Source organism: Dipodomys merriami, unplaced genomic scaffold, assembly GCF_024711535.1.
Source record: "Dipodomys merriami isolate MVZ:Mamm:240054 unplaced genomic scaffold, mDipMer1.0.p SCAF_11, whole genome shotgun sequence".
Lineage (NCBI taxonomy): Eukaryota > Metazoa > Chordata > Mammalia > Rodentia > Heteromyidae > Dipodomys > Dipodomys merriami.
In genome coordinates, this window is record NW_027202382.1 from 10,797,901 (window position 1) to 10,820,561 (window position 22,661).

General features: G+C 35.8%; 1 protein-coding gene across 4 annotated transcripts in view; it reads right to left on the minus strand.

Moving 5' to 3' along the window:
* The window catches only part of Lingo2 (leucine rich repeat and Ig domain containing 2), a 1,109,212-nt gene that overhangs the window by 929,561 nt on the left and 156,990 nt on the right, over positions 1-22,661 (minus strand). The window lies entirely within an intron of this gene.

Genomic DNA, 22,661 nt, shown 5'->3' on the forward strand with positions numbered 1-22,661 from the left:
CTAACTTGTGGCCACACAATCCTGTCTATGAATGATATTCCTTGGGATGACAGCATTTTACTGTGGGACACAGTTTAGAAAATGCTGAACTTGCTCTAGGAGAGCTTTTTAATATAGCAGGGCCAATAATAGCATGGGGAAACTGTCCCCTAAAATAGCTCTTCCTGTCTCTGCAGCCCAGGTGTGTGAACGCATATTCAGGAGCATGGACGTTGAGGAGCATGGGAAATGGCTTTATGACTCAGCCCCTTTGCATGTAGCATCCATTACATCAAAAGAGTGTGCCTATAAGGAATCGTTGGCAAGCCCCAGTTACTTAACATCACTTCATTTTTAGGTCACTGAGCACAAGGGGACATTTTTTTTTCTTGGAAATATCAAGAAAGAAAACAGAAGATAGGAATTAGGTACTTGCTTACTATGCAGTATAAAGCCAAATTTCAAAGTACAGATGCATGCATGTGAAACTTGGCAGAATTGGAAAGCTTTCTTTGGAGGAGAACCAGAAAGAAAATGCTGTATGTGAAGTAAACATAAAATACTTTTCTTTTATGGCTACATTCTCCCTTTTAGTTTGGCATTCTCTTCGTTCTCCTAAGCTTTGTGATTCTTGTTTGATTGTCACCTTTTTTTTGTACAATTGCTGTTTCTTCATAATTCCTAATGGCAATAATAGTCCCCAATAAAGGACCTCTCAGATGTTTATGTGTACCATATAAACTTCAAATTTGTACAAAGAACATAGTTGTGAAATATTTCCCTGTATTTTTTGTGTTATTTTGACTGGCTATATCACTTTGTATGTGACAAAATCCAGGCCATCCTAAAACTTGAAGATATTTACATTAGTTAGACAATGGAATCATGGAACACTATGCCCAAGAATTTCTACTTGCTATTAAAATAAAAGCTGATGATGGTCATTTATTAGGTATAGTTTATGTTTTACACACTTTATGTACACTCAGTCCTTTACTTCTTGCTCCCTAATGCCCACAATGCATTATGAGCATATCCATTTTATTAATGAATATCTCCAACTCAACATAGTTATATCAACTGTCTCAAAGTTACATAGCTTTATATGTATTATAAAAAGTTACATAGCTTTATATGTATTATAATCCTATCTAATTTGTCTAATTCAAAATCTAAATTCTTAGGTATAGTATTCATGTACAAATTATTTTGGTGAAACATAGTAGATGTTTGAGTTTATCTCAGTCCCTATAACAAAATGTCTGGGGCTGTGTTATGTTCAAGAAAAGTGGTCTATGTGGCATAGATTTCTGCAGGTTCTGCATGGCCCCAGTGTCTGCTTGATTTCCATGTTAGAACCTCATGAGGGAGGGCATCACAGTAGTAAGGATCATTTCTTAAGACAGGAAACTGAACATTGGGGAACTAATTGGTTTCCTACAAGAACTACCTTATATGTTTTAAGACCTAGTATGTTATATGTTAAGATCTTCCTTAGAGGCCCTGATATGTATGTGTATATATATATATATATATATATATATATATATATATATATATATATATATATATCTTGTAATGTGCCAGAGAATGAAGACTTTTTACTAGTATAAAAATAAATGGCTGCCTCCTATAGCATTCCTAGATCTCTTCGATGTGAACAGAATACTAACATGTATTTTGCTCTAACAGGACAAACAGCTCTCCACGAGCTGGCATCTCCCTTCCTTTTCAGGAAAATGAGGCTCCTTATTATACTGCCTGCTTTCTAGTCCTCAGGCAGGTAGCACTGCTAGGGGATACATAGTTCAAAGATGGGAAAAGAAAGGAGAAGAGAAGAGAGGGGAGAGTGAGAGACTGAGACAATAGTTGTCAACAGCAGTACTACTCAATATAGAAGAGCCAGCCAAAGAGGCTGTCAGGAGCTCAGCCACTCAGTTCATCATCATAAATAATGGAACGATGAGATCAGAACACACAAGAAACACAGTAAAAGATGAAATGGTAAACAGGACACTGTTCACCAGTCATTCAGAGGATGTGGAAAGACTGTGGTGGAAATTGGTACATTTGACTACCTACTTCCTATTGCTTTTGTGATTGACTATTCCACTACTTATATGACTCAGATTCATCAGTCCTTTACAGGATCTCATCAAGTCTTGCCATTTAGATTTGCTGAATTGGTGTGTTGTCTAAATGTGGAAATTATCACATTGAAAATGAGGGACACTCCGGGATACAGGTTGAAAGAGAAAAAACAATATACACTCTTGACATTAGAAGATGGGAGGAAGAAAAAAAGTTATTTTTAGAAATTACTGTATTTTGCTGAGCTCTAGAGGCTTACGTCTGTGAATCCTAGCTACTCAGGAGGCTGAGATCTGAGGATCATGTTTCAAAGGCAGCCTAAGCAGGAAAGTGCTTTAATTAACTACCAAAGAGCTAGAAACTGGGCTGTCACTGAAAGTGGTAGAGAACTATCCTTCAGCACAAATGCTCAGGAACAGTGCCCACGCCTTGAGTTGAGTTCAAGCCCCAGGTGAGTGCATGTGAACACACACACACACACACACACACACACACACACACACACACACACACTCACACACACACACACACACACACAAATAAATGAAAGAAAAGGGGTGACAGGGAGAAGAATAGAGGGAGGGAGAAAAAGAGGGAAAGAGAAATTGAGAGAGAGAGAAGGAGGGAGGGAGGGAGAGAGGGGGGAAGGAAGGAAGGAAGGAAGGAAGGAAGGGAGGGAGGGAGGGAGGGAGGGAGGGAGGGAGGGAGGGAGGGAGGGAGGGAGGAAAAGAAAGTAAGTTGCTATACAATATTTTTGTTTTCAGGTGAGAACAATAGAAGAGCTGGGGACAAATGAGCTGAGATAATAAGATATAGATGTACATATAACATTTCAAGCACTATAATTAGATCAGATTAGATGGATAGGAGCAAATTACATGGATAGAGTAGAAAATGTAGACAAAACAAAGATAAGAAGAGTAAATATCTAGACAGGAAAAATAAGGGAGTAAAAGCAATTCTAAAGACAAGGAATTAATTCATCTTATTTTTCATATTCACATTTCTCCACTGCATCCATCTCTTTTTGATTTCTCTCTCTTTCATCTACATGTACACACATGAATGTAGGCCTGTGCACACACACACATGAGAATACATATAGGAAACCTAACAATGAATCCTCAAATCCAGTATATGTTTTATTAATCCCAGTCCCCTTCTGTCTAATGTTAAATATCAGCTAAACTTACTAGAACTAGTTATAGACGATTACTGCTTTGTGGCAGTTTTCAAAATCTAGGAGAGAAAATAAATGTCATCCACACAGAGTGAAACATAAAAGACATTTTAAATATTAAACAGAGGTTTAATCTATATCAAACCCTAAAACCCACAATTATATGGTGGCAATAACCATGCTGATAAATATAGTGAACATCTCAAATATAAAGAAATGTTACTCCTGGGATGGTTTTAATGCTAAACATTGTGCTTGTAACAATTTTGTTTTAAATCTTTAATTTTGATATGAAGACTTTCAGTTTATGTAAATTAAATTTTTACAATATCAGGCTCAAAAGAAAATCTCCTAAGAGCAAAATGGACCTAAATATTCTACTTTAATGAATCTACGTTATGTGCAGAATTTGACCCCAAGGATACAAACTACTTATTATAAAAGATATCAATATTAAGACCCACAATGTTTAACAAGAAATAATGGACAAAATAAATCATGCTAAATTAATAATTTAGGTAAGTATATTACTAAAAACATGTGTGTATGTATGTATGTATGGATATATGTAAGAGAAATAGACACAATAATAAAAATGCCCCAATTGGTAAATATACTCAATCATAAATGGTAAAAAAGTATACATAATTACCATTTTAAAATAGTTTCTCTTCTTGTACTTTATACTGTGATCATACATTGCACTTATAGAGTGGAAAATTACTTCCAAAAAATCTCAAAAAAAGCTATGACTTTCTAACATTTTACACAAAGATCATGTCTACTCTCAAATGTTCTAAATGGCATTTTATGTAAATTAAAATGGTTATTCAATAGTCAGAGCATTCTACGTTGTTAGAAAACCTGGAATAATTTCAATAAATGCACTCCCTTATTCATCAATTTATTTGTTCACAAAACACTCCTTTATTTCATATTTACTACATATCAGTCACCACTAAACTCTAGACCTAAGGAAATGGCAGAACAGGAAGTAAACAGGGAAAAATCAGAAAACGATGGGAAAGGAGGGTATTCTTTGGCTAGAGAGTGTTCTGATATTGCTAACTAGCACAAATCCAACTACATGCTGCCAGTCCTGGAATCATTCGGTAGGTGTAATTCTCTGGATGGCAATACAATCTAACCTGCGTCATATCCCCGGCAGCAGTGTGATCTGAGGGCAAGAATGGCACAAAGCAGCACAGTATACACAGGTTTGTCCTTCCCTTTTGCATCATTTCTCCCTGGCAGAAAACGCCTGGAGTTCTGATTCACAGCAACCAAATACGGACTTCAAGTGCAAAGCCTCTGACACCAGCAAAGTCTAAGAATTTATATATTTGTGATGTATCTGATTCAGTATTTCACAGCCAGGGAATACCTGTGAAGTAATCCGAAAAAGATAGCCTAGGATTGTATTTTGCATGTTTATTAAAAAGAGTGAGTGGATCAAAGAAATCATCTCTATCCTATCCTTTGGGCTCAGGAAAAAGATAGGAGGTATGCTTAAAACCACAATTTATAATCTTAGCACCTCCTCCAACCCCGAAGGAGCTATCTATCATCTCAATGCTAAATGTAGCCCAGGAAGAGAAAATGAGCCTTCTGGAATGAAAAGTCTGAAAGTTGGAGCCATAAACAACAGTACGGAAAGCTCTATGCTGAATTCTCACTGACTCTAGCCATCATTCAAGGTGAAGAAATCAATGGCAGCACAGAAATCATCCACCGTACCTCAAGAGATGCTTAGTCCTCTGGGCTTTGCCTTTTTTTTCATCTTTTAATTGTGAAAATACCGTACAGAGGGGTTATAATTACATGAGCGAGGAAATGAGTACATTTCTTTTTTTTAATTTTTTTTATTGTGAAAATACTTTACAGAGGAGTTACAATTGCATGGGCAAGATAGTGCATACATTTCTTATCAAGCATTGTAGTCTCCTCCTTTGTTTCCCCTTCCCATCCTCCCCCTGCCCCCCCAATCCTCCTCCCCCCCCCACCAAAGTTGTAAAGTTCGTTTTTCCACATAACAACTTGTACATCTCATTGTTGCAATGGGTCCACCTGTATCCCTATTTAAACGGTGTGTTTTTTCCCTTCCCCTCCACAAATTATACCAACCTAAAATACAGTGAAAGCAGGGGTTACATGGAGGAGGGACATACAAAGCAACAAAGAAATAATCTTATAAATGTGTTAGGAACAATCACCTGAAAGAAAAAAAAAACATTTGAATACATATCTTAGGGTTAATTTCCCTAACATCAACTTATCTGACATTTTCTGCTTGACTCAGACATATACTAGTTATTGCAAATAAGGGAAACCATGGGACCTAAGTTCTTTGGGCCTGGTTTACTTCACTTAATAGAATTTTTTCTAAGTCTTTCCATTTCCTAACAAATGGAGCAATGTCATTCTTTTGATGGAGGCGTAGAATTCCATCGTGTATATGTGCTACATTTTCTTGATCCATTCATCTACTGAGGGGCATCTGGGTTGGTTCCATATCTTAGCTATGACTTCAACAATTCATCCAAACAATCATACACCATGATCAAACAGGATTCATTTCAGGGATGCAAAGCTGGTTCAATATACTCAAATCAATTAATATAATTCATCACATCAACAGGAGCAAGGATAAGAACCACATGGTTATCTCAATAGATGCAGAAAAAGCATTTGACAAGAGCCAACAGCCCTTTATGATGAAGGTTCTGGAAAAAATTAGGAAAACATGGAACATTCCTCAATACAATAAAGGCTGTATATGACAAACCTACAGCCAGCATTGTACTTAATGGTGAAAAACTAAAGCCATGTCCTCTTAACTCAGGAATGAGACAAGGATGTCCACTCTCTCCACTGCTCTTCAATCTAATATTAGAATGCCTAGCTACAGCAATAAGACAAGATGCAAACACAAAGGAGTACATTTCTTATCAAGCATTGTTGCCACCTCCTTTGTTTCCCCTTCCCATCCCTTCCCATCTTCCCTGGCCCCACCTCCGCCCCCGCGCCAAAGTTGTAAAGTTCCTTTTTTGACATAACGTCTTGTACATCTCATTGTTGCAATAGGTCCACCTGTATCCCTATTTAAACGATTTGTTTCGGAAGCACATACACTAAAATTGGGCTTTGCCTTTTTGCAGTGTTCTTATTCCTGATCAAGTTTTTTCGCCAGGGAGAGTTAATAGGCTAACAGCTGCAGAAGTCTGATTTGTTCTGTAAACCAACAGGTTCAAAGAGCCAGGCTTAGTACTACTTCTGACTTCCTCCAAGAACAAGGTTGCTGCACCTCTACCCTAACTTTTATGTATTTCAGAGTCTCTTTTCCAAGCTCTTCAAAATATTTGACACTTTAAGAAAAGAAAATTAATTTTTAAAGGTCATTTAGTTCCAAGGATTAAAGAGTGTAGAACTTAAAAAAAAACCACATTCTCTAAAAGGTCAATTTCCTAAAAATGCAATATTTTCCAGGTGCCGGGCCTTATTCTGACCGCTTCACCTTTATTAAAATATACAGCCCTCACAATAATGTTATGAAGTTAGCATTATCCTTAATCATAATTTGCTAAAAAGGAAAATGAGCTTTCAAGAACTTATGGCTGAGCAAATTATCCATGGAAAATAGAAAAAATAAAATTTGTATTTTAAAATAGATTTAATAGAATTCAAATTATTAGAACATCACATACCGGGAGACAATTTGTAGTAATACTTGTGCTGACTAATAATAGTAGTAATACAGTACTGACTAATAGAATTCTCTGTAATGGAGGAAAGATTTGATGTTACAGGTAGATATGATTTACTAGGATTTTGTTGGTTTGTTTTGGGGGGGTTCATGGGTTTGAACTCAGAGTAAGGGTGATGACCCTGAGCTCTTTTGCTCAAGGCTAGCACTCTACCACTTTGAGCCATAGCACCACTTCTGGGTTTTGAGTGGCCAATTGGAGATAAGACTCTCACAGGGAATGTTATTCATGGTTTGGCTTTGAATCACAGTCCTCAGATCTCAGCTTCCTGAGTAGCTAGGATTATAGACATGAACCAACAGCACCTGCCTATGATGTATTAGTTTAATTTTAAATTATTTATGCATTTTCTGTTTACATTTATTCATTTATTTATTGTAATTTTTATTGTACAGAGGGATTACAGTTACATGTCAGGCAAAGAGTACATTTCTTTTTGAACAGTGTCACATCTTTCCTCATTTCCCTCCCAGTATTTCCCCTCTAGAACCCCTCTCCCACAAGTTGTATACTTCATCATAGTGTTTAGTGAGTAGTACTCATAAATTAATTAATCAAAGATGTGAAGGAACTGCATTAAAACATATTTAATGAAGTGGAAAAGAAACATTTTTATGCTCCTGGATTGGAAGAATTAAAATCATGAAAATGGCAATACTGCCAAAAGCTATCTACAAATTCATCAAAATTCCAACAACATTCTTCAATGATATAGACAAAGCAACCCAAAAATTCATATGAAATCATAGAAGACCCCAAATAGCAAAAACAATCCTTATCAGGAAGAACAGTGCTGGAGGAATCAATACTGAACTTCATACTCATTACAAAGCCATAGTAATAATAAAAAAAAAAAGACCACAATATAAGTCCAGATATCTTGAAAAATTTAAGTAACTTAAAGGCTACTATTTACTAGCTAAAGGTTTATCCTGAGGATAAGAAAGCACGGGCTGGGGCTGGGAAGGTGGCTCAGTGGTAGAGCACTTGCCTTGCAATCAAACCCAAGGCCCTGGGTTTGATACCTCAGCACCACATAAGCAAAAAGGAAAAAAAAAAAGCCAGAAGTGGTGCTGTGGCTTAAGTGGTAGAGCGCTAGCCTTGAGCTGAAAAGCTGAGGGATAGCGCCCAGGCCCAGAGTTTAGGCCCCACGACCAGACCCCCCCCCCCCAAAAAAAAAAAAGAAAAAAAGAAAGCATGGGCTTCTCATTATTAGTGACAGTAAGTTCTATTTACTGGACACTAAGTGCCAGGGCTGGGATATATTTTGTATCTGTAATACCATGTAATTTTCACAGCACCTTAATTATACAATGATTATAATCTTTTCCTTACAGATGGCAGAATTTAATGCCAGAGACAGAAAGTAACTTGTCCCAAACAACATACCATAGTCAAGACTGTTGTTGCCACAGTCTACAAGTAATTCTCCCATGCTCCAATGAGACCTACAGCCTCAGCATGCTTCTTCATCAAATAAAATGATTGAATTTCTCTCATCATTCTTCCCTAAACTTGGATTGGAGTTTGGATTGGAGAGTTTGGATTGGAGTGTTCTGGGTCAGGAAAAAAAATAGATATAGCATTTCAAGGGCAGTTTTCTCACAAACACTGAGGTAGAAAGGGAGATAGTTTAATTATTTTCTCTAGAGCTAAATGTTAATTGTATACACAATGCCTAAGAATGTTAAGAGTAAAAATAACATGTATTTGAACCTAATAATGATCAGGTAGATTTCATATTTCATTTTATTACATCAGTACCTAAGAAAGAAATTCCAAGATTCACTTAAAATATATTTGATTCAGATAAATAAATGTGAATAAGTTATTGACATGGAAAATTATGTGAATATATTTGGGTCATAGTAATGAAAACATCAAAATCAAAAAAGAATAATAATCTCTCTTGAATTCTTCATTCTTCAAAACCTCAAACTCTAATATTAGGACTTCATTGCAAGAACACTTTAGGAGAAAAGGAAATTGCAGAAGATAGTCAAAAGAAGACACTTCTATCTCCAACATCGCTATCCCACTGTGCAAGGAAGATTAATGTTCAGAATCAGTATTCAGTAACATTGCATGTATTGCATGGTTGACTCATTGCTATTGTATTATGTTTCAAAGAAGTACATCAACAAATGGACATTGTGAGGCTCTTATCTGATGAAGGAAAACAATTAATGTTCCTACTTAACTCAGCATTAACTGAATTATGGAATTATAGAAAACCCTAAACAGCAGCTGTTTTTCAATCATGTGGGGGCCCTCTTTTGATTTGAAATTCCTTAAATTGCCTTCAATCTTTGTGAAAGAGCCATCAAAAATCAAAGTAATGATTATCCTCTCTTGATTTAATAAGTAATGATATAAAAGAAAGAGAAATACTAAACACTATGGTAGATTAATCTTTATACCAAAATTTGTCCTTGTAAGGTCTACATGTGAGACATATTAGTAGCAATTTTTGTCTACATAGGTTTTTTTTGTGAAGCAAATTTCAACAACCCCAATACCAATTGGATTGACTAGGATCTTTGTGGTGAGAATAGAATATAGGGTACTCCATAGCTAAGATATGGAACCAACCCACATGGCCCTCAGTAGATGAATGGATCAAGAAAATGTGGTATATATACACAATGGAATTCTATGCCTCCATCAGAAAGAATGACATTTCCCCATTTGTTAGGAAATGGAAAGGTTTGGAAAAAATTATATTAAGTGAAGTAAGCCAAGCCCAAAGAAACATAGGTCCCATGGTTTCCCTTATTTGCAATATCTAGTATAGGTATGAGTCAAGCGGAAAAGGTCAGTTAATGTGATGTTAGGAAAATGAACCCTTAAATATGTATTTTAATGTTTTCGTTTCTTTCATGCATGTGTTTCTAACGCATTTATAAGATTATTTCTTTGTTGCTTTGTATGTCCCTCCCCTACAGTGTAACCCCCGCTTTCACTATATTTGATGTCAGTATAATATGTGGAGGAGATGGGGACAAACAAGTCGTTTAAGGATTCAGGTGGACCTGTTGCAACAATGAGAAGTACAAAATGTCATGTCAAAACCAGCTTTACAATGTCGGTGTGGGGGGGGAGGGGAGTATGATTGGGTGGGGAGGAGGGGGGAGGCTGGGAAGGGAGGTGAAGGGTAAACAAAGGAGGAGGCTGCAATGCTTGGTAAGAAATGTATGCATTATCCTGCCCATGTAATTGTAACCCCTCTGTACAGTATGTTCTCAAATAAAATTAAATTAAATTAAAAAAAAAAGAATATAGGGTACTCTTGGTTATTACAGAACTTATCTACCACTGACCTGAACTCCTGGTCCTAATGACAAGTTTTAACTCACTGTATTTCTTTTTTTAATTTTTTTATTTTTTTTATTGTGAAAATAGTGTACAGAGGGGTTACAATTACATGGGCAAGATAATGAGTACATTTCTTATCAAGCATTGTAGCCTCCTCCTTTGTTTCCCCTTCCCATCCTCCCCCTGCCCCCCCCAATTCTCCCCTCTTTCCCCCCTGCCCCCCATACCAAAGTTGTAAAGTTCGTTTTCTACATAACAACTTGTACATCTCATTGTTGCAATGGGTTTACCTGTCTACCTATTTAACTCACTGTATTTCTAAAATATCTCAGTCCACAAAACTGGTAATTGAAGTAGTCTGTGCATTGAAGCAAACATCCTTGTAATATTTTCTAAAATCCGGCCAAAGCAACTTCAATGATAAAGCCCTTTAGGCATATTGACATAAAAGTTGGGAATGAAAAGTCTCTTTTTTTTTGGAAAAAAATACTGATGAATGGCGTTACCCTGTGAAATCAATAAGAATAAGGCTAAGCCAGGCACTGTTGGCTTATGCCTGTAATCTTAGATAGTCAGAAGGCTGAGATCTGAGAATCATGATTTGAAGCCAGCCCAGGCAGGAAAGGTATGAGCATCTTATCTCCAATAAACTACCCAGAAAAAGCTGGACATTGTGGCTCAAGTGGTAGAAGGCTAGACTTGAGTTGAGAGAGGCTCAAGGTCAGTGCCCTAGGGCAGTAATAATAATAATAATAATAATAATAATAATAATAATAATAATAATAATAATAATAATAATAATAATAAAGCAAGAAGAAGGAAGAAGAAGGAGGAGGAGGAGGAGGAGGAGGAGCAGGAGGAGCAGGAGGAGAAGGAAGAGGAGCAGGAGGTATAAAGAGGAGGAGGAGGAGGAGGAGAAGGAGGACTATACTCTGAAAAGCAAGAATCTGAAAAAAAGAATATGTGACTATGAGAAATGCTTGGGGATCATTTTATGATAATTAGTACAATAGTCTTATTCCTTAGAGGCAGTTTTATAAATGCTCCCACATATTTGTCTAATATGACCTGTATATAAACTTTGTCAAGTGGGCCGAGGCGTGTCCTTTTTTCCAGATAAATTAATCTGGAGAGCAATGAAGCATTCAAATGAATAGGAATCGTAACATTATTATATCTTAATCCTCATAGCAATAGTGTCAAATATGTAATATTATTATTCCTACTTTATAAATCAATAAAATAATGCATGACAATACTGTGTGACTTGCTAATTAAATGCGCATATAGCAAACTTAGGGTTAAAAAAGCTTTCTTATTTAAGAGTACTGAGTATGCTTTTATTTTTGTCTATTTGTTGTCCATTAAAAGATAATATCCTGATGATTTATTTTAATTTATAAACATAGTGTGGGTTCCTTCAACATTAGGAAAAACTTCTAAAATAAGAATCAAAAGTATAATTACCTGAAAGGCAAGAGAAATGGTAAATTGCTTTTGAATTTATCTAAAGGAGGCTGTTACTGATTCATTACATTGGTTCTTCCCTTGACCTTAAGAAAAAGAACTAACATCTATTGACAAAGTAGCCTGTGCCAAGGGCTTATTTTCAGAATTATTATTCAAGATATTATCCATTTTAGAAAAGAAAAAATGAGGTTCACAAAGTACTTTGTCCATTGTCACACATTCAGAAAACCTAGACATTAGGCTGTTTCTTGAATGTCAAACATTTTATAATGAAAATGTACTAGTACATGATCCTTTCGCCTCGCCCCAAGCTAGGTCTTGTTCCCATTTGTCTTGTTGGGAATTTTCTTTGAAGATTTAATGCCCTAATTTTACAAAGTGGATGGCTTAGCCTAGTTTTGATACTCAGAACAGTTCCCAAATATATATATATATATATATATATATATATATATCTCATTAGCATAGGAAAATTACATGAAGTAGAATCTAGAAAAAAGGATTGAAAGACCACAAGAAGGAAAAAATAGGGGATGGAGAATGCAAACTATTCCAAAACTGGGCCAAGGATCAGTTCCTAGTGGACCAAAGAAAATGAGAAAATTGAAGCAGAAAAACAGAACAAAGCAAAACAAAAAACTTGTTTTATTTCTGGAAGTAAATTTGAGAGGAATAAAACCAAAGGTGACCTAAGGCATTTCTTTACATTTCCTTCACCTTTTGTTTCAGTGAGACAAGGCAGATGCATGGGCTGAGAACGTTATCACTTTTTAATTTCTGACTTCTTGCTATCTACATCATCAAGTTATACTTTATTGTCTTTTATTCCCCTTGGCTACAAGATTGACTTTTAGTCCCAATTGACTACAGAGGCCTAAGTGAAAAAGCTTATAACCCATGAACATAGTTTTGTCAGAGAAGGTTCAGATTTATCTCTAATAGACATGAAAGAAACAAGTGTTTTTATATCACTCAAAATACAAGGTGTATGACAACATGTTTTTCAGGTCTTTAACTGGGAGGGGAGAGAAAGAGACTAAAAGAGCGAGGGAGAGATCAGGGACTACTTGTACAATTACTTGGCAAATGTTTTAGCACAAAAGCTTAACCAAAACCTTGAAATTACTTCCAGTCAACACAAGTTTTCTTTCTACAAATAATATGTACACACAAATACACATGCACACACATACATGAAGTCACATTCTCCAAAGTGAAATATATTTGTCTCTTTAAGTGTATCACTTTGCTAAGTCACTGTGTTCTTTTTGATCATAGGTTCCTGTAATGAATTAGTAAAATTTGTTGGAATGCTACAACTTAGAAGGCAAGGAGAAATAGATAAATAGCATGAAATATGACTTAGTAATATAAAGTTGAAGAAGTATAACTGTCAACCACAGAATACAGAGCAGATTAAGATACGTATTTTCTTTTTAAAAAGTCCTTTGGGAGAAGTCACCACATTTTAGAGACTTGACAGTACATGCCTTCTAATTAAGAGTAACAGCAAGTGTGAGGACTGATGGCAGTGGCTAGTTGGTGTAGGAAACAGGGCTGAAGAGATTAGCAAGCAGAATGAATAGACAATATAGGCTAAAAAAGTAATAGGATATAATAAGCCTTTGGGTTTTGACTGGAGAGTAATAGGCACCAATGGAAATTTCTTAGTTATTTTGATTTAGAGAGATAAGTCTGCTTCCTTATACAACAGTGTAAGCGACAAAGATGGAATCAAGAAAAAGGTATGAGGCAGATTTAAATGACGCAGTTAAGAAATGGTAACAGGGCTGTAGCAGTAGGGATAGAAAGGGTTGGGTTGTGGATAGTTTTACAAAGAAGATTTAAGGCAATTTGCTGAAGTATTGAGCTGGGAATAAAGAAAAAGATTAAAGGATGATTCTTAGGATTTTGACTTGGAACTATCAACAGAGAGTTTTCATATAATAAAATGTAGTAGACATTAGGTACACCAAAACTTCTACTTTTTTGTTTTGTGTTTTTTTGGGGGGTCGGTTGTGGGGCTTGAACTCTGGGCTTGGGCAATGTCCCTACGCTCTTCAGCTCAAGGCAAGCATTCTACCTCTTGAGCCACAGCGCCACTTCCAGTTTTCTAGTGGTTTTTTTGGAGATAAGAATCTCACGGACTTTCCTGCCCAGGCTGGCTTTGAACCCTGATCCTCAGATCTCAGCCTCCTGAGTAGTTTGGATTACAGGTGTGAGCCACCGGCGCCCGGCTGATTTGATCTCTAGCCTGCCTGGCTGGAGATGTTGAGGCTTTTGAGGTGCCTACAGATCAAGGCAGTCTAGATGAGATGAGAAGAAAAAACAAGGAGAGAGAAAACAAGGAGAACAAAGGGGAAGGCAAAGTGAAATGATAGCTACAAGTATGCTAATGTAGGAAGTACAGAAAAAAGAAAAGAAAAGAAAAAGTGATGATGAGAATGGTCACTAGAATTCTAGAGTCCTGGAAAACAAGTGGAGAAAATGTTTCTCAGGCAAGGAAGCCACTGTATTCGCCATAACACTGAGGCCGCAGTTGAGTCGAACATAGTCCAATCAGTAGAAGTGCACAGACAGCTCAGGATTTTAGCAAATCATTAGGTAGTCTTCAGCAAAGTAAAATATGGCAGGTTTTTTTTTGACAGATATATCAAGAAAATTTTACCATCAAAACAAAGTTCTTAGGTTTTCTCATCAACAAAGAAAAGAAGTTGTTTTGCAATATATTAGAGATGCAACAGAATTCGTATTTTGTAATATGGCTAAATATAAACCTGCTGTTTTTTTAATAAAAAATGCTATTCAGTCCCAATTAGGAAAAATAATAGTTTATCTCAGATGTTTTCCAATATTAAATACAAATGCGCTAAAAATCTTGGGGTAAGTCCAGGGGAAAAAAGAACAATACAATAATTGGAAACAAAGGAGTCCTAAAAAATCAGGGTCAGAATAACACTACTTGGTACTGTATTATCTTATACCATCACACACTTGCTATTATTTTTTCAATTTATACAATTATATTTCTTGACAAAAGATTATGTGACATTTCTTTTACCCTGCAAATAAGGCTCCAGAGAGCTAGAACTGTAGTGAGAATTACTTGGGTAATACTCCTTGCTTTGCTACAAATGATTTGTTAACTTCAATGAGTCACATATGTATCAGGTCTTAGGCTCTTCAGCTGTAAAGATATGGAGATTATCACCTTATTTTGAGGAGAGAAGATGAGAGCAGTAAGACAAACTCATAAGACTTCCTTTACTTTGGGAGATAGAAGACTCATTGCAAAGAAAGTAAAGAGTTGAAGTAGAATGAGGCTATCTCAGATGCTGATTTCTCTAACAATTTTGTAATTTAGATAAAAGGAGAGAAAGAAAAATCCCCTAGAGCAGTGGAGAAAAAAATATAGACCACTGCTACTGAACTAATGGAAAGATAATGTTCTCAATTAATGCATTTAAGTCCATTAAGGTTGATACTTACACTGACCTCTGAACCTCAGAAAATGACTCAGATGGTTAATGTAAAATAAATAGAGAATTTCCAGGATTACTGAGGAATGACTTAGAATTTATTTTGTATCCACATTTCTATTATTATCAATTATCATCGAGGAGGGGAAGACATGGTCATTTTGACATGTCCACACATGAATATAATGAACCTTGATTAAATTACCTTGACAATAATAAAACAATAATAAACAAAGAAACAAAGCTGAATGAAGCTCATCTCTTTTTGAGTCACTAAGTGGATAAAACAACACACAAAAACTCAACTCTTCTCTCATTTTTCCTCTCTTCTTCTTTCCACACCAGTCTAAGCAGGTTGTATTGTTCCATTTTCATAGATGGACATAAAATATTTTGACCATATTCACCATTCTTCATCCTTGCCATTTATCCTGACACAGACATGCACAAATCCTGCTTTGTTTTCTTATCATTCACTTTTTAAGTGTATATTAGTTGTTCAAAGGTTTTCATCATGGTAAGATTACCACATTGTGGTAAAATTATAGGCACCTACAGGACTTTAGTCAGATTGAACCCCTTGCTTATTCCCACATTCCCCAAACTAGACTTTTATAAAGAGAAGAGAGGACCAGTTCTTTTAAAAATTCTATAATGATATCATGAGCTTGTTAAGAGCTTATGATCAGCAACAGAGCTTTGAAATTTTCAAATGACTAAATGCCATTTTCCTGGTCATATATGAATTATGTAAGTCACTATAATGCTTTAGCACTCACCATATATATTATGGGGATGTTTAGGGGTTATTACTGGGGTGACTGAATAAACTTTTAGATTACCTTCCTTCCAGATTCTTACAAGAATTATTGTCAAACAAGGAAATAAGATCTATTCTCACAGCATTTACTTCGGTTGAGTCTCCCTTGACAAGTCCAAATGCGCTGCTCAGATACACTGATGGAGCTGTAGCAACAGTAGGCTGGAAATAATGTGAAAGGTCAAAAGGCTACTTACCCAGGATCCCAAAGCAAATGATCTGAGGGTACCTGAGTGACTTTTCTCTTTCAAATATAAAGTTACAATTTAGGGCCCTAGACTGTAAGCCCCAGCTCTACTTTCTCCTTTATGCCTAAAGTAAACATTATTCCCAAACCATATCAGAGGCAATAACGATTTAGCTCATTCAATTTCAAACTGTGATCTGAAGAAAATTGGATCTAAAAATCGGTGCTTTGGGAAGTTCATGCCAATTGATACAGATAAGCAGATAAACCTACCACATAAGAATGTAAACATACACGCAACATTACAAAATAACTGATTCTCAGACACTAAACAATGAAAATTGCATCTGTTTTTAGACACTTCTTCCCAGTGTTAGAGTACATTTTGTGACAAGAAAGACAGCATTGTGTTCCTTTTCCTATTATGTTATCTATAGAAAATCCATTTCAAAACACTGATAGGATAGCATCCATTATGTAAGATATTGGCATTAAGTCATAAAAGTGCTGAGTGTTTTTAATTCAAAGCAGAAAGTATTGGTATTTTCTGAGTTATGTTTTAAGGAAGGTGGCAGGCTGCTTTCGTCTTCTTTTTCGTCTCTTCTTAAGGTAGTCTTTACTACTCTCAGATTTTGAGGAACAAGAAATGAGAGTCTATCAGCTCTCATTATCTTAGCATACAAAAATATCTGTTGGACTCATTGGTAGATGGCTAAAATTAGGAATAAAATATGGGTTAGTGTTTAGAAATAATTTATGCTTTGTGAGAAGAAAATAAGCAGAGGGATGGATTATTTTAATTAATGTTAACAAATCGTGAAAAACAGATACTAATACTGAAAATTTGACTTAGGTCAATGTGACCTTTCTCTTGACCAGTATTTCTTCAATATATATTTGTAATTTATTAAATAAAATTACCAATCTTTCACAAAGTTGCATATATTTAAGAGAAAAAACATTAACAAATATACAGGAAATTCATCCAATAAGAATGCTGTCAGAGCAAAAGCCAAAACATTTGGATGTTGTATAGACATGTTCAGAATGCCTGATGTCCTGCACTAGTCTGATTCTCTATTCACAATTATTTCTTATCTTTAAGACAAGGATGAATTCTTTTAAAGCAAGTACTAGGCACTAGTGGCACTGAAGGATGAGATCAAAGGATAGCAGTTCAAAGCTAGCCTGGATATAAGACACTTATTTCCAATTAACCAGCAAAAAGTCAGAAGTGAAGCTATGGATCACACAGTAGAGCACCAGCCTTGAGCGGAAAAAGGCAATAAGCAAATGAGACTCTGAGTCCATGCCCCAGTATGGGCACCTCCCTATACTCACAAGAAATAACCACTTTAAGATCACTGGGGACCTTCTCATTTCTCTAGACAATCTGTACTGTAGGTGGGTATAGTATAAGCCAAATGTATTTAATTTATTCTTCTTCAAAGCGCAGAATGCTTTCTAAGTAGCTATTTAATTTTACAAAAATTGAGGCCTATATTTAGTGCAATTCTGACATACAATTCCTAAATACTTATTTATGGACAAAAATTATTTTCAAGCTAATTAAAATTTGTATCTCTCATTGTGTGTGTGTGTGTGTGTGTGTGTGTGTGTGTGTGTGTGTGTGTGTGTGTGTGTGTGTGTGTGTAAAATGGCAACTGAAGCCACTCTCTTGGACATAACTAAATTTAATTCCAGTCTAAAAATAATTGGGGCCAATGACATTTTGAGTTGCTGGTGTCAGAAATTTGTTTCTGACACATTGAGCTGGGCTGAAATCTGACAGTAAGTTCATTGGGAGCTGAAGTTTTTACTGAAAAATATATCATATCTGAAACAAGCCTCTTGGATTCTAAAGATGACAGGGGCTTTGAAGACCTAGAAATGATTTAAAGTTACTCTCTTCATGTCCATAGGACTGATAAACCAGAATGGCTGGAAGGGTGAAGAAAGTGATGATTTTGTTCCATTTAGAGATAGCAGAAAACATGATTTACTTTGTCATATAGCTGCAAAATAAATACAATTTAGACCATGTCAACTGGATATTTACATTTCTACTGGGTATATAACATTAAAAATACTCTTTAGGGAATGAAGAATATAATGAACCATTCTGAAATCCAAAGTCATTAAATATTGGATATGTTGAATTTTCAACTTTTGGAATGGGTTATTAAGATGAATGTGGACTTTTCTGCTTTGGCAGCCTACATTAATTTTACTCCCTGGAGTGAAATGGGAACAGTCATAAGAGAAAATAGTACATTGGGGCTAGATTAACAGAGAAATGAGAGTATTTTCATACAACAAAAATTCCTGACTATTTCTGTGTTGGTTATCAGGTATACTGTAGTGCTTATTGGAGTCTTGCATCTTCTTTTGAGTAAACAGTTGTGAGACCTTGGGGAAAACAAACCTAATTAAGTCTCTGTTTCCTCATTCTATAAAGTAGGAACAATACCCTATGGATTGTTGACAGGGAAATGAGATAGAGTAAGTGCTTTGCACAATGCCTAACACTCATTAAGTGCTCAATAAATGCTGTCTGTCCTTTGAAACTTGGTAGAAATGAAATGGTGACATTTAATTCAACAGTTCAAAATATTACCATCAGCAATTCTTTCTACAGAGGTTTGTGATATAATGCCAAGGATTTTAACCAAGTCATAGAACAGAAAAATAACAAAAATGAGATGACAAATTAAGCAGAATTATTCTTCCCCTGTACTCAATAAATATGCTTTTCTACATGAATATTCTAAAGAGAAAGAGGAAGAATAATTTTATTATTTCTTTTCAGCAAGAAAAGAATATCCTCGTCTTTATTTGTAAGTGTGCAGTTACTTGTTGGTTGGAATTCTTTCTATTCCAAAATAACAAAACCTGGGCTTAACTCAAAACAATTCATTTACAATGAGAATGCAAAACTCTAGACTCCAAAGGTAGAAGTGAAGATGAGTACTAAAACCAGAAACTCTAATAATATTAGAACTCTTTCTCAATTTCCTTCCTTCCTTCCTTCCTTCCTTCCTTCCTTCCTTCCTTCCTTCCTTCCTTCCTTCCTTCCTTCCTTTCAAGTTTTTTATTGTGAAAATACTCTACAGAGGGGTTACAGTTACATGAGCAAGGTAATGAGTACATTTGTTATCAAGCATTGTTGCCTCTTTGTTTTTCCCCTACCATCCCTTCCCTCCCACCTCCACAACTACACTTTCTGCTCCCCTCCCCTGCGAAATTATAACGTTCATTTTTCAACATAGTGTATTCTATACCTCATTGTTGCAATGGGTCAACCTGTTCGCTATATGAACATTTGTTTTTTTTTCCCTTCCCCTCCACAAATTATACCAGCATCAAATGCAGTGAAAACAGGGATTATACCAGGGGGGAGGGACATACAAAGCAACAAAAAAATCACATGGTATCTTATAAATAGGTTAGAAACAATAGCAAGAAGGAAAAATCCTTCTTGTTGTTATCTTGGGGTTCATTTTGCTTAACTTCATCTTATCTGGTCATATGTATATAGCTTTTGACCTCTTCAACTTGTCCCAGACACATACTAGTTATTGAAAATAAGGTAAATCATGGGAACTATGTTTCTTTGGGCCTGGCTTACTTCACTGAATAGAATTTTTTTCCAAATCTTTCCATGTCCTAACAAATGGGGTGATGTCATTCTTTCTAATGGAGGCATAGAATTCCATTATATAGATAGATATATATAGATAGATAGATAGACAGACAGACAGATAGATAGATATAGATATACCATATTTTCCTGATCCATTCATCTACTGAGGGGCATCTAGGTTGGTTCCATATCTTAGATATGGTAAACAATGCTGCAATAAACATAGTTGTGCTGGTAGCTTTAGTATAGCCTTGTTTGTAATCATTTGGGTAAATGCCCAAAAGTGGAATTGCTGGGTCATAGGGGAGCTCTATGTGGACTCTTTTGAGGAACCTCCATACTACTTTACAAAGTGGTTGAAAAGTTTACACTCCTACCAACAATGCAGTATGGTTCCCTATTGGCCACATCCCCTCCAGCATCTGTTGTTATTAGAGTTCTTGATTACAGTCATTCTAACTGGGGTCAGGTGGAATCTCAATGTTGTTTTGATTTACATTTCTTTTATGGCTAGGGAGGTTGAGCATTTCTTCATGTGTCTATTGGCCATTCTTATTTCCTCTTCAGAGTAGTTTGTCTTTAAGTCTTTATAAAATACCTAGGAATTAACTTAACCAAAGAAGTGAAGGACCTCTATGATGAAAACTTTAAAAACTTAAAAAAGGAAATCAAAGCAGAACTTAGAATGTGGAAAAACCTCCCATAGTCCTGGATTGGAAGGATTAACATTGTGAAAATGGCAATACTTCCCAAGGCTATCTACAAATTCAATGTGATACCTATCAATATTCCAACCTATTTCTTCAAAGAAATAGAAGAGGCAAACCAAAAATTCATATGGAACAATAAAAGACCCTGAATAGCAAAAATGATCCTTAACAAAAAGGACAGTGCTGGAGGAATATCAATACCAAATTATAACTTCCTTCCTTCCTTCCTTCCTTCCTTCCTTCCTTTCTTTCTTTCTTTCTTTCTTTCTTTCTTTTTCTTTCTTTCTATCCCTTTTTTCTTTTTTCTTTCCTGTTTGTCTGTCTCTTGCTTGCTTGCTTGCTTTCCTGCTTTCTTTCTCACACAAAATCCCAGTCATCCTTATAACTATTTAATGTAATGGAAGTCATTGCTACTAGAATACCAATGGAGGCCAGGGAGTTCCAGTGACCACAAATTACTGCATGGAGAGGTATGTTCTAAGCCAGACTTATGGCCAAGGAAGTATGAGACTATCCCTTAAATAGAAGTCTAGCATTAAAAAGCACATTAAGAAATAGGTCCTTAGTCAGGATGTCCCAGATACACACCACGTAATAAAAGGAAACATGGTGGCCTCACATTTCGCATGAAAGACTAGCATTAACTGAGTCTGGCTTCACTTTCACACAACTGCAGTGATTATTTGCATTTTTGACCCAACAAGATTATTTCATGCCAGTCTTTTCTTTACACTAAGATTTGTGTAGCAGTTAAATTGTTATAAACAAATAATGAGGCAATCCGGGGTGGAAAAAAACAAAAAACTGAAACTCTCCTTAGCCAAGACAGAAATTTCCCTGTTTGACTCCTGTCCAATTTCCAAAAGGCCAAACATACATACAACTTTGTTATTGTACATCTTTTACACAAAGCTTTGTATGTAATATATAAACAAATACATACATACATACACACATACATACATAAACACATATATTATGCTACAAATGCAAAGAATATGGCACTTTATAGTATATATGCTTAACAAAGATCATTCATTACACATAGAAGGCTAAAAACTATTCCAAACATTCATTTAATGTGTCATTGTATATTAGCACACAGGCTTAAAGAATCCACAGAGGAATGCAAGGCAAATATTTCTGCCTAGGATTACAATGAGGATCCCAGATCATCTAAAACTTTGAGAACATAAGACTTTTCTGGGAGTAGGAACTTCCTATTAGAAAACCAGGTGTGGGTCAATGAATGCTTTGTCCTCCTACTCAATGCAGAGAAGAGCTCTAAACATCATGTCTCTAAGCACATGAAAATAGGAATGAGGGAACCAACCGATGAGACTCTTGTCCTTGATTGCAATTATAATGTTCTAACCAAGCCCTTCTGCCTCCATAGTAACAATTTTCCAAACCCAGTAATATTTGGCATTTAAAGCAATTTTGTCATCGGGCAAATCTTGCTCAATAGTTATTTTTCATTACAAGATACAAATCTAAAACTAATCGCAATCTGGCCAAGCTCAGAACATCTTCTGAACATAGCTATCAGTTGCTCTTTGGGTAAGGTAGCAGTGTATTCCTACATCAATATTGGAATAGTCATATGACTAATTATTTCATTAGTTTGAATGTTATAGAAACAAAAAGTAGGTCTGATGAACTCATCACTCACGAAGGTAGTAATGGGAACTGTGAATCTCACACTTATGAATGCCCAGGCACTTTTATTACAATATTTTTTTTTCTTTTTGGACATAATCTATTTGATGTTCCTCATCAAGTGAATGATCAGACTAGAAGTGGTATGAATTCTAGGATAAAGTGGGAAACTTAACAATTAACAATACAGAAATGTATAGTGCTTTTATATGTGTCTATTAGTTTATCGTCTAATGTATCCTAAGAATACAGTATTGTCTTTGGAAACAAGAAGAATGTAGAATCAGGGACTGTTCAGATTTACTTACCTTGTGGCAGAGTCTAAACTTAATTCTACGTTCAATGCTGTCATAACTATGTCATC